The following is a 14,818-nucleotide window of genomic DNA, read 5'->3' on the forward strand; positions in this document are numbered from 1 at the left end:
TACGACTTTCATGAAGTCACCATCTTGTCACTTCTAAATGAACTGGCCACTCACCTCCTTTGGGGAAAGAAAAGATGAATAAGGTCTTTGCTGGGTTTTCCAATCTAAATATCCCTTGCTATCCAAACCCAGGAACTAAGCAGATGCTGATAAGTTTTCAGATAAATCCCTTGCAGTCCACACCCTCACTACTCACTAAGTTCAAACTCAGAAAGCAAAGAGATTTGGGTCAGAGAGAATACTTGTATATTTTTAATACTATTTCATTAAAAAACAATTAACACGTTGTCATATCAGAAGACAGGGCAGCCCAAATTTTACCTCTTCAATCAAGCCTTAAACAAGACCCTAAAATCTCATTAAATATTTATCTCCATCTCCTTGAGTTACATTCTATTAGCCTTTAGGCCACTTCCAGAAGCACACAAAATAAATACGCCCTCAAAAACTGCAGGGGTGCAGGGAGTCGAGGGGGAGAATATCATCCCTTATCATCCTGTGTTATGTGCAACTCAAGCATAAGCCGCTAGACCCTGTGTCTATCGTCTATGCTCAGTACAGGTTCCGCAACGCAGCAGGCTGCGATGGCAGGAAGTGGGTGACAACTGTGCCACCTCTGAAATGTACAAGTGTGCATCCTAGCCTCCAACCTGACCAAGCGTCTGCATTGTCTATTCATCAGCAGCTTGCTTCCTGAAGTTCTCAAGGTAACCTGATGAAAGAGCAGGTGGCTCCAATATAGAAACCCCAAATTCCTTTGTGTGACAGATGAGGCCCTCGGGATCTGTACATGTACACACTCATGGTTTCATTTCTCATCATTGCCAAATATGATCTCCAGCCACACGAAACTCACTGTTATTTCACACTTTCACACTGTTCTCTCATCCAGGAATATGATGACCACCACTGCTCCGCCCTGGGCGTGCACACACAGCATACAACTACACACACACAGCCCCACGATCATGCAGCAGAGAAAGGAAGAACACAGGCTCCTGGACCTGAGTTCATATCCCGGCTTCACCACTTCCCACTTGTCTGATTTGGGCAAGCTATTTAAGTTCTCGGGCTATTAGTTTCCTCGTCTATAAATGGGGATAATGATCGGACCTATCTCACAGAGTTGTTAAGAGGATTAAATTAGTTAACATGTCTGAGGGACTTTGTGCATGGCACACAGTAAGCACTCTATAGGTATCAGTAATTATTATTTCAAGAGAGTGATCATATGCTTAGGACCCAGCCTCCTCTGCGAGGCCTTCCTCCATCCTTGATCTGCAGCTAATTGTGTGGCTACACCTGTTAGGATTCACCAGAGACACAAAGTGAAAGAGGCGATGGTTCTAAGGGTGCATCTTCCAAAGTGTGCTCCAGACCACTGGTGTCCAGCAGGAAGTGGACAGCTGAGATGCTGGTCCAAAAAGTCAGAAAAATACAGTGTGTTGTATCTCCCTGGGAGAGCCACAGCAGACATCGGCATATTAAAGGCTCTGAAAAGTATCTCCAAAGAAACTGGTTTAATTTCATTTAACTCAAGTAGTTCCCCGACTTATTTGACCATGGAGTACCCTCTTTCTTTTTCCCCCCTAGAATCTGTTAATAGCTAACGGAACTCACACTTAAGGGAACGCTATGCTAGGGCCACTGCAACTACTGACATGGAGTCAGAACTCCCACAGGTTCAAGTACAAGCCGCAGACAATCTCAAAAAGGGGTCAGCCGATACTGGCACATGTATATGAGTGTCCCTGTTTAGAGTTTATCATTTTGTTTCTATTAGTGTTTTGTTCCTTTTCAGTCTCTCTAATTGCATAATACAGATATTTAAGGTAAGATTTTTCTCCCCAAAGTAGTTGTTCTAACAATCAATGTGCCCGAGTCTCACTGTTCTCTGCCTGTCTTACGCCTACCCAACAAAACACCTGACAGGCACTACTGTGATTACAATTTAATTGTATGCGTTTAAATTTTAACTTTTATTAACTTCTGTGGTTCTGGTGTTTCTCTAAAGAACTGTTTTCATATTTTTTTCTATCCTGGCTCCAAAATAGTTCATGGGATGGTCTCTCATTTAAATCCAACAAAACAATATTCTAGTAAGTGTTCTCAGAGAAGAGAAACCAGACAATCCAAGGAAACTCCACTTGAATTCCATTTTAAATGTAAGTAATCAGAGAACTCTTGAATGTTTACTATGTGACAAGCACTGCTCTAAGCACCTTGCAAGTATTTATTCAATCTTTACAACTGCCCTGTTAGGTAGATGCTACTATTATTCCCATTTTACAGGTAAGGAAATAGAGGTTCAGAAAGACACAGGCTAACAACTGGCCAAGCGGGCATATGAGCCCAGGAGTCGGCTCTGGAGACGGCACCCTCCATCACTGGGCTCTATCACTTCTCTAAATGCCACAGGATTAACTCTCTCCACGAAGTGGGGACAGTCCTGCTGATACCCATGGGGTCCCGCCCTCACCAGCCGTGACCTGCCAGGTCTCAATACCTGGCAGAAGATGGCCGTGGGCCTCTCCCAAATGGAGAGAAGAGCCTGGCTTCCCCAAAGCCATCTGGTTCAAAAGCTTCAATGGGAAAAAAGGGAATGAGGACTGACCCGATTAGAGACACACACTCTTAAATGCGCTTTGCACGAAACCAATAACGTTTACAGAGGAGCCAGGTGAAATGTAACTACAGTCACTGGTTTGTTCACGACCACAGTTTGCAAGTTGGTAGCGAAGCTGAAGGTCTGTCTGGGCGACCGTCAGGCCATCCCCCACAGAACCACTGTCAGAGGGGATGCGATCCTGCGACAATCGCACACTGAGAGCCAGCAGGCCTGGGCTGCCCCAGTCGGCTCTACCGCTAATTAGCGCACAGATCTTCGATCACTTTAAGTCTGCTGGACCCAGAAGTGAGTGTGGCTCTAGAAAGTTCTCAGAGCACAGAAATAAATGAAAGAAACTAGTATTCAGCTTCAAAACCAAAAAGCCAAACAAAACAGCAATAACACATTGTAAAACATATTATAAACCAAAAAGAAACTTTTTCACAAATCTTTTCGACTAATCTCTACACAAACCCAAATAGCCTTAAAATATTTAACAGATTTCGTTGAAATTAGACCATTCATATAGTGCTCAGTCTGGCTTGAAATGTCCCAAACCATGGCTCCTAGTCACTTCCAGAAAACACTACCTCAGCCAAAGAGTATATCTTCCCTGATCTTTATCTCTGACAATGTTCCACTCTGCTGACATCCTCCTTCATTGACAGTTTTTTCCATTCGCTGACCTTTCATTCGCTGCTGTACTCTGGTGACCCCAGTTTCATTTCATTAATTAACAACAGATGAGCCTCTGCCTGATTTCCCCGAACCCTCGAACAACTATCTGTGGCCTCATCAGCAACTCAGTTTTGAAATATGTCTAAAATGTCCCTCTTCCTCTTACAAACTAGATCTAATAAGAAGAAAAGTGCAATTCACTTATGTAAACTTTTTGCTACAAATGGCTGACAGATACCCAGAAGAGAGTCATCCTATCTGCCCTTGTCATGACTCTCCACTCTCCCAGGGACTCCAGGTTAGATGCCACCACAAGAAGACAGAACATCAGTTCATTATCCTCCTCTGTTTACTGTGAAAAACAGTACTGAAAAACTGATAACTTCTTGAAAAAGTTTTAAAATATTTTTTAAAGTTGTTCAAGGATTTGACTCACCGTCCAATCATGCCAAGTTTCTCCTATCCCTGGGTTTTATGCTGTTTATCATCTGGGAAGGTAGAAAATAGAAAGTCGTATAACCCATATGCACATCCCTAAGATAGACCTGAATCTAGGAACGGTTGTATCCGCTATTTCCCCTCACGCTGGAAGCATTTGTTTCTAAGAGGAAGGAAGACACATCCGCAGACACCCTTGGTCTGTAAAGAAATGTGGATGGGTAGACTGGCAACAGAGACAGCAGACACCTCTGGCCTCTACCAATTTGGATGGACAGGCAGAAAAACTGCATTGTTTAAATCCATATTTGTCAGTCTTCCACAAATCCAACCAGGAGAATGCATGTTTATAAATAAAAACATATATATTACTTTGGACAGAGAAAATACTTGGTATAGCTTAAAGGCATTCCTAATTTGTATATCACTTTATTCTAATTCAGCCAAGAAAAATTTCTTCCCTTAGGAGCATCTCCTTCACAATTCCAATCATAAATACCATTTTCTGTAAAAGCCAACGTGAACCACCTTTCAATTTTCAGAGAAAAAAAAATCTGCCACATAAAATAAAATACATATAACTCTACGAAACAATTTCCATTAGTCACTCTTTTCTCTTCCCTCTGACTTTTGCAATCAGTTACAGATCACAGTGTTTCTTTTTAAAATGAAAGAATATTTACATAATAAACAAAAGTAGCACTTTACTACAGCTTAGTGACATCAAGAAATTTTTTTAAGTCCCAAATTCTAAAAATGGGTCTGCATCCTTTTAGCCAAACTAGAGATAAACGTCAGCTCCATCACTTTAAAGATGGTTCCCCACAGGGAGAATCAGGACTTCTCCACCGAGGCTTCAGTTCAAAGAGGTAGCACGCCATTAGAGCTCCTCCAGTTGACAGGGCTGCCCGAAGAGGGAAGGAAGAATTCAAGGCAACTCCCTCCCGCAGTGGGGACGGGCTCCACGGCTCCATAAAGAAACAGTATTCACACACAGTTCTACTTTATGAAAGACATTTTTTCTAAAGAGTCATATGGAAATTTAATTTTTGTATATTAAATCATTTTCATAGTTTATATAGTTTCACAGTTTTTAAATATAGTTCTCATGTAATTTAATACTTTTGTAAAACAAAGGCTCCCTATTTATGACATAAAAACAACCCGTTCAGTTACGTATTCTAGAACGTACGTGAACGATTTAAGTGGCAGTCACCTCCATGCTGCAGAGGACGGTTCTCCCCACACTGAAAATAAAATCTGCTGCTTTGCTATCGCACAAAAGAGAAACTCCAATATTAAAAATTGAAATGTTGAAATGTATATTTCACAATAAAGTATTTTAATTGCTCCTAAGAGTAATTATTTTATGCTTTAGTGTGAAGTGACTGATTCAGGCAACTTTGTTCTCTAGCCACTTAAAAATAGACTCAAGGAAGATGACAATTCTTCCAGGGTCAGCAAACTGTTAACATGGAGAGTTGAAACTAGTTAAACAAAATGAAAAGAAAAATAAAGGCAACAATTCTGTAGCCCCTCAAAAGCAAACAAAAACATGTAACTGTAATATTCTAGTGTATACAGGTTGGCCTGGGTAAGCCAAGCCACACAGGTTTCATAAGATCATTTCTGGGAAGGTGGAGGGCATGGCATAGTTTTCTCAACAACATTAGCAGCGTTCCATCTACATCCTGTCTAAGCAACTCTCCGCTCAGCAGCACTGATCAATGAGCAGCACTGAAGAGGAAAATCCCAAATGATATAAAGCATTGATTTTAAACTCTTATTCCATCCATCGGAGAGGTAAGTGGACAGACACACATTTCTGTGGAGACCTTCCAGGAAGCCTGACCAGTAGCCTACATCTCATAAAACTTGTCCCGTAAATGACCCCTTCAAAAACGCTCACTCTATATTGAACAACTCTATCACTTGGCGCAGTTGGGGAATGGGGAATTCAATCTAATTTTTGGATTAACACAGTAATCTCCCACACAACAAATGAATCCAAATTTTTCAAAGCCCTAGCATAAAAAAAAAAAATCACTAAATACTAAAAATAATGCAACTCGCCATTTCTTGTGATTCATACATCTAGATCTTGCTATTCCTCAAAATAACGTTATCTAGATCAATTCAACTGGTAAAATCCAGACGTGTTGTTTAGTAAAGAGTTCTCAGAAAATGTAGAGTGATATCTTTACTATTTTATTGATCTTTCAGATGAGCAACACATAACCATGCCCAGAAACAACTCCTCTTAAAATACACAAAGGCAGGCGGGACTCTTAACAAATGCCTTCAAACAAAGATTGTTTTGAAGATCGCAACCAGAATAACCAAACAAAAGGAACAGCTGAATAAAATGAACAAGTGCGGTAGTAGGAAAGCCAGATTCCCAGAAGCAACCTGACAGGTCCCCCAGTGACTTTATGAAGCTATGAAGACAACAGCCAAGCGAACAGCACCCTGGGACTTCCCGAGGAGGAACGATTCAGAAGGCCTCCACTTCCATCAGCATGGAAGGGGGAGGTTATTAAGGAGATGACATTTGCTCATTTTCACCCGAAAACCAAAGATTTCCAAGTTTGTATATTCGGGCTTGATGTCCCAAACTCCAATCTAACATTTTCATTTTCACTTGAAAGACTTACTGATACTTTAAAAATAAATTTAAAGCCAATATTTTCCTCTCTTTCATTCCGCACCCCTGTTCGTGTCAGCCCCATTCTTCCAGGCATCTCACCAGCACTCAGTCGGTACGCCAACACACTGATTTTCCTTTACGCATAATATATGTAAAGTCTCTTCCATCTGTCCCTGCCTTTCCACTCTCCTGCCACCACCCTAGTCCACGATCTACGCACCTCATTATTACATAAAGTCAGTAATAGCACTCTCTGATCCACTTGTCCTTTTTCCAACTCGTTTCCACTCTGCAGCCAGGTCAAGCATCCTAAGATAAAGTTTTGACGTATTTTCTGCTCCCAAATACCCACAGAATAAAATCCAAAACCCTCAGCGAGACATTCAAGACCCTTCATAATCTAACCCCAATCTACTGTCCAACCTCATTTCCCCTACCACCACCCTACGTGGAACAGGCGCATCAGTCTTCTTACTGCTTTCCTAATACACCTGTGCTTTCCTATCTCAGGCCTTTGGCAATTCAGTCCTTTGAATCCATTTTATAACTCCTTCCAAACCACAGGCGAGCACACGACACACCTCTTCCATAGCAGGATAGTCCAAAATTTTTCTACCATAACCAAGAAAATACATTTCACATCAAAACCTTCTGAACACCTACATACACTCACCACCAAATCAAGTTTCAGGACATGGTCTTCTCCTACTATAAGAGCTGCTCTCTGACAGTTTCAAATCTATTCTGTTGCACTAAAAAAAAAAAAAAAAATCTTCCTTGACCAGGGTTTCTGGATATGGTCTTGCTAACTTAGAACTTCTATAAAATTTATAGCAATCATTTGGCAATGAGCATTTAGCATTGACTTGATAACCGTGAATTATCTTTGCTTGTTTGTTATGACCTCTGATTTCTCCAGCTGTAATACATGTGAACTGCCTGTGGGTGAGAATTGTGTCTCATACTCCTTTGTAATCACCTCAGCATTTAGCACAGTGCTTGGCACATAACTAGAATTCAATCAATGTTTACTGAATCCTTCCTTGTTACAATGAATAGCTGTTGATGGACATAAGTCTTGCATATTTTTGGTGTTCAAAGGGATTTCCGGATTCCATTCAAAGCTGAAAGCTATGTTGGCATGGGTGGGGGCCCAGAATCTGCTTCCTATTCCTAGACCACAATGCCCCAGAAGACTCTGAGGGTGAGAGAGCCCCTACATTTTTCTGCTACTAAAGAAAAAAAGGTAAAAGTGGTAAATGCTGCTTTGGTCATCCAAAAGCAACACTGAATCCTCACTGTGCTTCTGTGATATCCAGGGGACTTTACACAAAAAGTGGAGAGAAAACCTTCTCTGATGGACACTTACGGACCTAAGTGGCTCAGAATTCCATAACGGCCTGGAGAGTCCAGCAATACCTCCATGGCTCAGGGAATCGGGCACATCCCCAAGGAAACTAGGCCAACTACAACCATCCCCCAGATGAGGACAAAGTGGCTGCTGGATACGTCTATAGCGACCATCAAAGGGCTCAATGAAATGACATTATCCATCAGGAGATAACTCTATGAGTCAAGAGGAAAAGGGAATATGAGTCTGGTGTCTGGAGAAAGACTCTTAAGAATCAAATCTGACTAACGTGTGAACTGTCCATGAATCACCATACAACTCATTTCTCAGGCCTTTCTAGGCGAAGCTCAAAGCTTTCTAATCTATCCTGGAGCAGGCTCTCCCCTAAGTCCACTTCTGTGTATTCCACTCTACCAAACAGTCCTCCTCTTCGGCCAACTGCACAGCTTCCCTGGAGACTTCAGAGAGCAGTGAGGAAGAAAGGGGTATCTATCTGTTCAGTCAACCAAACAATACTAGAGACCACCAGGGTCACACATAAGTTCAAAGAGACAGTGAATGAGGACCTACTGTGAGCTGGACACAGTGCTAGGTAATAGGGACAGCAGTGACCAAGACAGAGGCCCTCTTTGGAACTGACAGTTTAGTGGACAAACATTAAATAATTAGATGAATAACTAACTCATTATGGTAGGTGGCCATAGGAGTGTGTATAACAGAGGAAACCAACTTTGCCTGGTAGCTCAGGAAGGCTCGACGACTACGGTGAGTCCAACAGGAGACACCCAGGTGAACGAGGGGGAGAGGAGAGCCTCTGTCCCGGTCCAGAGAGATTGATGCTGGAGATTTAGAGCAACTGAGATCAGGCCTAAACAGCTGAAACAAAAAACAAACTGAAGACTTAAAGTGGCGTTAGATGAAGTTCGAGGGGTAAGCAGGACCAGATACCACAGGGCCTTGTAAGTCGGCTAGGGTTTTGGGAATTTATCCTAAGAGCACTGATGTGTATTAAACTGAGGAGTGATATAATCTGGATTACATTAAAAATATAAAATAAAAATATAACTTTGCTATAGTGTGAGTAATGGATTAGAAGACGGCAAGACAGAGGATATGAGAACACTAGTCAGAGGCTCTTGGAGCCAATCCAAGGGAGGGAGGATGTTGGTTTGACTCAGTTGGTAGCAGAAGAGGAGGAGAGCAGACAGACCTGAGAGATCCGAAGAAAGATCTGATGACTGAGAGATGACAGGCTCACAGTACCCACCACAACAAAGCACGAATTTGTCCTCTTGGTGTAATGGGCTTGCATAATTTGATTTCTTTTCCTCTCAATTCCCATTTCTCCCTTTCACAAAAAATCTACTCTGGTCCCTTGACTGCCCCCTAAAATCTTTGTTCATTCCTGACATTTTTAATCATGCTTCGCCCCCCTCAGTTAGAATACCAAGGACCCTCCCCACCAAAATCTTATTCATCTTTCAAGGTTCGATTAAAATGCCATTGCTGTAAGGAATTCTTCCCCAGTTTCTGCAGACACCGAATCATCCCTCACCACCATATTACGCAGTTTAGCACGTACCGCATGCTTCTCTGTTTCACTCGCTCTAAACGTGTTTCCCCAAATTAACCGCTGGGTTCCCAAGGGCAGGGGCAAGACTTTTGCTTTTCCAGTACCCTCTTCCCCAGAGCCCAGCCCACGGTGCAACCACAAAACTGCCCATGAAACAATGAGAGGCTGATTGAACGAAAAGGCCTGGACCTGGCGTTCCTCCAAAGCATACCGGTGACACTACTGGGGCAAAGGAAGACTGATGTCACCGTTGTCGTCTAAAGTGCTTTTGTTTGGCTTGTGCAAAATATCAAGATAAGGAACCAAGGAACTATCTTTAGTCTGGTCAGTAGTCCATGTTTTAAAAAGACACAGCCTCAGGCATTACGTCTTAGCCACTGGTAGCTGGGAAGTGACATAAACTGGCTTACTACATGGCAGGTAGCAATTGTAGAAAAGATGATCCAATTTGGTTAGCCTCATGCAAACCGAGCTCAGCAGCAGAGCCAGCAAATACATGGCAACCAGCGGGCAAAATAGTACCTATTTTTAGTCTGTTTTCAGTGGCTCTCAGTCACTGCAGCTTTTTAAACACAAGAACAGCCAATTCCTGAATAACTGCAGTCCTTTTACTGAAACCCATTCATTTCAATCTCTTTCACCAACTACTACAGAGTTTGAAACGGAATGACTGAAGACTTCCCTTCTCTAGGCAAGGGACAGAAGATATGCCAAACTAGAGAACAGAACTGATGATAGCAATAGCACATACAGCTAAATCTGTAAGCAGGGAGATCAGGTTCTACCACACCTCCATAAGGAAGGACAACAACTGACGCCGTTAAGTTATATGCTTATTACACAGACCTGTTGACTGAATCCAGGTCCCTGTTAAATCAAAAACAAAACTTGACTCTAGAAAGAGTCAAATGCATTTTTATTCACCCCCAGCTCTAACTACACTAGCAAATCTAACTCAAAACAAAGAAATATGTATTTGGCCTCTAACCGTAGCAAACACTAATCTAAGACCTACCTGTGATCAGAGACTAAATGTTTATGAAAGCCTTGAACGCTGTACACAACATTGTATCAAATAACACAGAAACTGCTTAATAAATGGCATCTCCTATCATTATTCAGAGCTATACTTCAGCACAGAACAGAGTAGTCAGACTTTTATTTGATGACCCCCCCAGCTAAGATACTTTAATGCTTTACAATGTTTTATGTACAGTATATTTTTATTTTGCTTCTTCCATAAAATGTGAGGTAAGAATATGACACAAGGTAAGAATATCCACAAAGAGGCTGAGAAAGAGCTACCACAAAAAGAGCCTTTCGGGATAAGCCTGATCTGAAATGGGTACCCTGGATTCCCAGTCCAGCCCTCCTGGTGAAATTCCAGAAGACTCTGGGATTATTGCGGTTGTGGGCCTGGGCGCACAGCGAGAACAGGGAGAGCTTGGGAGAGCCTTTCAAGGGCTCTGTTATTTTCCTCATTTGTAAATGAAAGGGCTGAAGTCTCTGATCTATTTACGGCTGTAGCGTTCTAACCTGTGCCTCATCACAGGACAGAAATGGGTGTGATACAACGAGTAAACTGTTGTGGGTCCCTTCTGCTTTTACTCAGTTACAATAGCGAAGAAAGAGAAGGAAATAATAGCACAGTATTTTTCATCTGTAGGTTGATCTTCATTTCTACTAAATTAACCCATTTATTCTCTTTCCTCTATGTTAGCACAAAATAAAGGTCCAAATTCAGCAGTTCTTCTTTTTTCTTCTATATTTATTTTCAACAGGCACCTTAGAAATATAATAGACAAAGGCAAGTAGAATAAAGTAATACATAATGAATAAAGTGAAGGCCAAGAAACAAGATTGTTTTTTAAAAAGAACTAGTTTTCTGAAAGTTAATGAGACCAAAATAGTTGATGAATAAGTCAATGTCGGGAACTGTTTGTTTCCTAACTCATAATGATAATAGTTTTTTTAAAAAAGACTATTGATACAGAGACTTCACATGCGTTATCTAATACGATCCTCACAATTGCATCCTCAGTTATAAAGTCCTTTTTGTGAAACAAATGTTTATGTCACACCCATTCCATCATTCCATTAATTTAAATTCTTAAGTCTTGTGTTCTTCCTAAAAATCTTTTTGTAAAAAGTTTTGAGGTCTCATTGGTTTATAACACTGTAAATTTCAGGTGTACATCATTATATTTCAGTTTCTATATAGATTGCATCATGTTCACCACCAAAAATCTAGTTTCCATCCATCTTAAGTCTTGTTTTTAAAGACCGCTGCAGGAGCATATGTGCATCTTTAAACTGTGCTTACTCAATAACTGACTTCAAATTGGAAAAAATGGTTTTGCTATTACCTATCAATCAATGATGACGGAGAACTTTCCAAAGGGATCCAAATTCATTCTTTTTGGCTAGGATGAGGCTGCTACTGATAATTAAAACCCTTTAATCTTCTGTGGGGGAAACAATGCTATGGTCTGGTTTGGCTTGGTTATTGAGAGACTTACTAATGGCTAAATGAATAATCAATTTACATTTACATTTAAAAATATAAACGTAAAAATATAAACTATTTCAACCATCCTTAATTCACATGGATTCAAGGACGTATGTTCCTATGAGTGGAGCTAGGTTTCTAGAGCTGTTAGCTCCTTATCAAAGTTCAGTAGTTAAGCATCACACAAAATTAGCACTGTTTAATTGCAGCAGCATTTTTATTAGATCTTAAAAGCATGTTTAAATCTACTTAAACAGATGGAAACATTTTCATATCAGATACTCTTCCCACAGCAGCTACACATTTGCTCTATCTGAGCAAAGACACTGCAAATCATTTATTTCAAAACAATCTCAAGCTTTCACACACTTTCAGGTTAGTTTTGTCACTGTTTAATACACTTATATTCTAAACTAATAAATCATACGAAATACAAATGGTATAAGCCTACATATAAGATAATATATATATCAAATATTTATTGAAAACTTAAGAAGTGCTAGGCCTTGTGGGGAACACAAAGATGAACAAGACATAGTCCTCAGCTTGGAAAAGAGAATCCAGTAGACGAGGTAAGCTAACGAATGAGAAAGTGACACTATAAAGTTTAAATAACATCTTAAGATAATAACGAAAGACTTGTGACAGGATGGTATATGGTTGTCAAATATTAATCATTTTGTTTAGAATACTGACTGGACTTAGAAAAAGGGAAAGTCGGCAGGCAGGGGTCAAGGTTCCCGGCCGTGGAGGCCCTCAGATGTGGCCCATAGAGGTAGAGCTCATTGCAGAACTGGGTTCTAAATTTCAGGATCAGAAAGCTTGGGAATCTGGTCTCACTGATAATCAGCTGTCAAAGTGGTTTAACAGAACCCCTCTTAAGGCTTACTGGGCTAGCCACCCCCTCAAAGCAGGAGCTGTTCCACACTTAAGAATTAAGCCCAGTGCATTCCAGCATGGCTCCCCCTAATCCAATCCCCACTTCCTTCAGGAAGCCTTCAGTTTTTATGCCGATGTAACTGGTCCTATAGGTAAGTCTGGGTTTCCTCTTGCTTGAGGGAAAGAGCTCATTAAGATGCTTCGTCCAGTTCCTTGGAGAAGTCCTCGTTTCCCTTCTTCAAAGTCATTTTTCTCTGGGTAAGGTAGTCCTGAGAATGTGAATGGAATCTGGGCCACAATTCTTCACTTCCAGACACACTGACCACAAAAAACCATCTCACATATCTGACGTTTTTTTCCTGAAAAATCTCCAAGTAGCTGAAAGCTCTCAACTGATGGAGAAATTATTCCAAGAGACCACTTAGTCTTTCTATTATCACACACATCCACATGAGGCTGATGAGTGTCTCTAACTGTTGCAGCACATTTAAGAAACATTTGTCGACATGTCCTTCTATCCCTCACCCCTGGAATGACCTCTGAGCAGCTAAACCTTGACAAAAAACAGGCTGCCAAAAGTTGATGGCCATAACTTCCCCAGCACTCTCTTCCACTTACTCCACTTTTCTGTCTCTCCAAGGAACAGACTCACTAACCAAGGGAATTTCCAACTGGTCAGAGGCTTTCGGATGGCTGAGAAGGCTTTTAACCATCCAGAACCCTCTCTTCAGTGTCATAAGAGAAACTCCCAAACAAGGCAATTCAGTCCCTGAAGCCACCTCTTAAGCTAAAACAAATACAGGATTCTCGAGGGTGGATGACGATATGGTGCTATCAATACCTTCAATGTGGTTCTTGGTGCTGCCTCAACGGACTTTCGTTTAGGCCTAGGAAACATTTCCTGTATGAGCTAGGGATGTCAGGGTGTTCTGACTCAGTGCGTCATTCCAAGTGTCCCTAGGGTGGATCAAGATGATCACACTGAGTCCTTTTTCTTCCTTACTGACCAATGAATGCCCCTCCCAAAGCCACACATGGCTGATAAGAACCTTCCAGGTAACAAAGGAGTGCTCTTTGGAAAAGGGGAGAAAGGGCATTCCAGCAACTAAAACACCTGTGCTAGAAACACAGCATGACCTCACTCCTCCATGGGAGTGTCTGCTTGGCCAAGCTGTGAAGTCAGAGCCCTCCAGAGGGAAAACTGTCTCAAGCGAGAGCGAAGTGGGATAAGCACTTTGCCATGAAGCACATCTGGGTGTGTCCTCGAGAAAAACCCTGGTCTCATTAAGAGGATTCCAAGGTTAGTCCCTCACAGTGGCTACAAGAAGCATGAAACGAGTTCCTAAACTCACCCACCTGGTTTAGCGGAACTCTAATAACAGCTGTCACATTGAACACAGACTCCCAATAAAAGAACGTGCCCATCAACAAGAGACAGACCCTAATATTTTAATTCTCATTACAGAATTCTGAGAACTACATTCTAAGACAAGCTGGCTTCACTTAAGGATACTAATGGGAGATCAGACAGAATCACAGCATAAACAAAAGGTGCGGCAATAGATGATGTGAAAAAAAAACAGGAAAATACGCTTGTTCTTTGAGAACTGAAGCAAAGCTGACGAGAGAGAACTGGAGACATGGAAATCTTACTTAAACCTGCGGAGTTTAAAAGCGTTAACACACCAACAACTGATTAACCCTATTCTCTCTCTTTTTTTTAAAGATTTTATTTTTTTCCTTTTTCTCCCCAAAGCCCCCCAGTACATAGTTGTATATTCTTCGCTGTGGGTCCTTCTAGTTGTGGCATGTGGGATGCTGCCTCAGCGTGGTTTGATGAGCAGTGCCATGTCCGCGCCCAGGATTCGAACCGACGAAACACTGGGCCGCCTGCAGCGGAGTGCGCGCTGTTAACCACTCGGTCACGGGGCCAGCCCCTTAACCCTATTCTCTTAAAAGTGAATTGTTTATACTTCTAATAATCAATTGCCAATATATCAAGTTCACTGTACCCTCTTTGCAACAAAAGATTAAAGGTGTGAAAGTGATATCTATCAATATTTTGTTTTTCTTAGGCCAAATTTTTAAAAGCACTCATGCCTATCACTGTGGCAGAATCTGCCAGACACAGCAGC

The 14,818-nt window shown here is 41.5% G+C and overlaps 1 protein-coding gene across 8 annotated transcripts in view; it reads right to left on the reverse strand.

Moving 5' to 3' along the window:
• Nucleotides 1-14,818, reverse strand: part of DUSP16 (dual specificity phosphatase 16) — a 95,345-nt gene that overhangs the window by 23,899 nt on the left and 56,628 nt on the right. The window lies entirely within an intron of this gene.

The sequence above is a fragment of the Equus caballus genome, chromosome 6, assembly GCF_041296265.1.
Source record: "Equus caballus isolate H_3958 breed thoroughbred chromosome 6, TB-T2T, whole genome shotgun sequence".
In the NCBI taxonomy this organism is placed as follows: domain Eukaryota; kingdom Metazoa; phylum Chordata; class Mammalia; order Perissodactyla; family Equidae; genus Equus; species Equus caballus.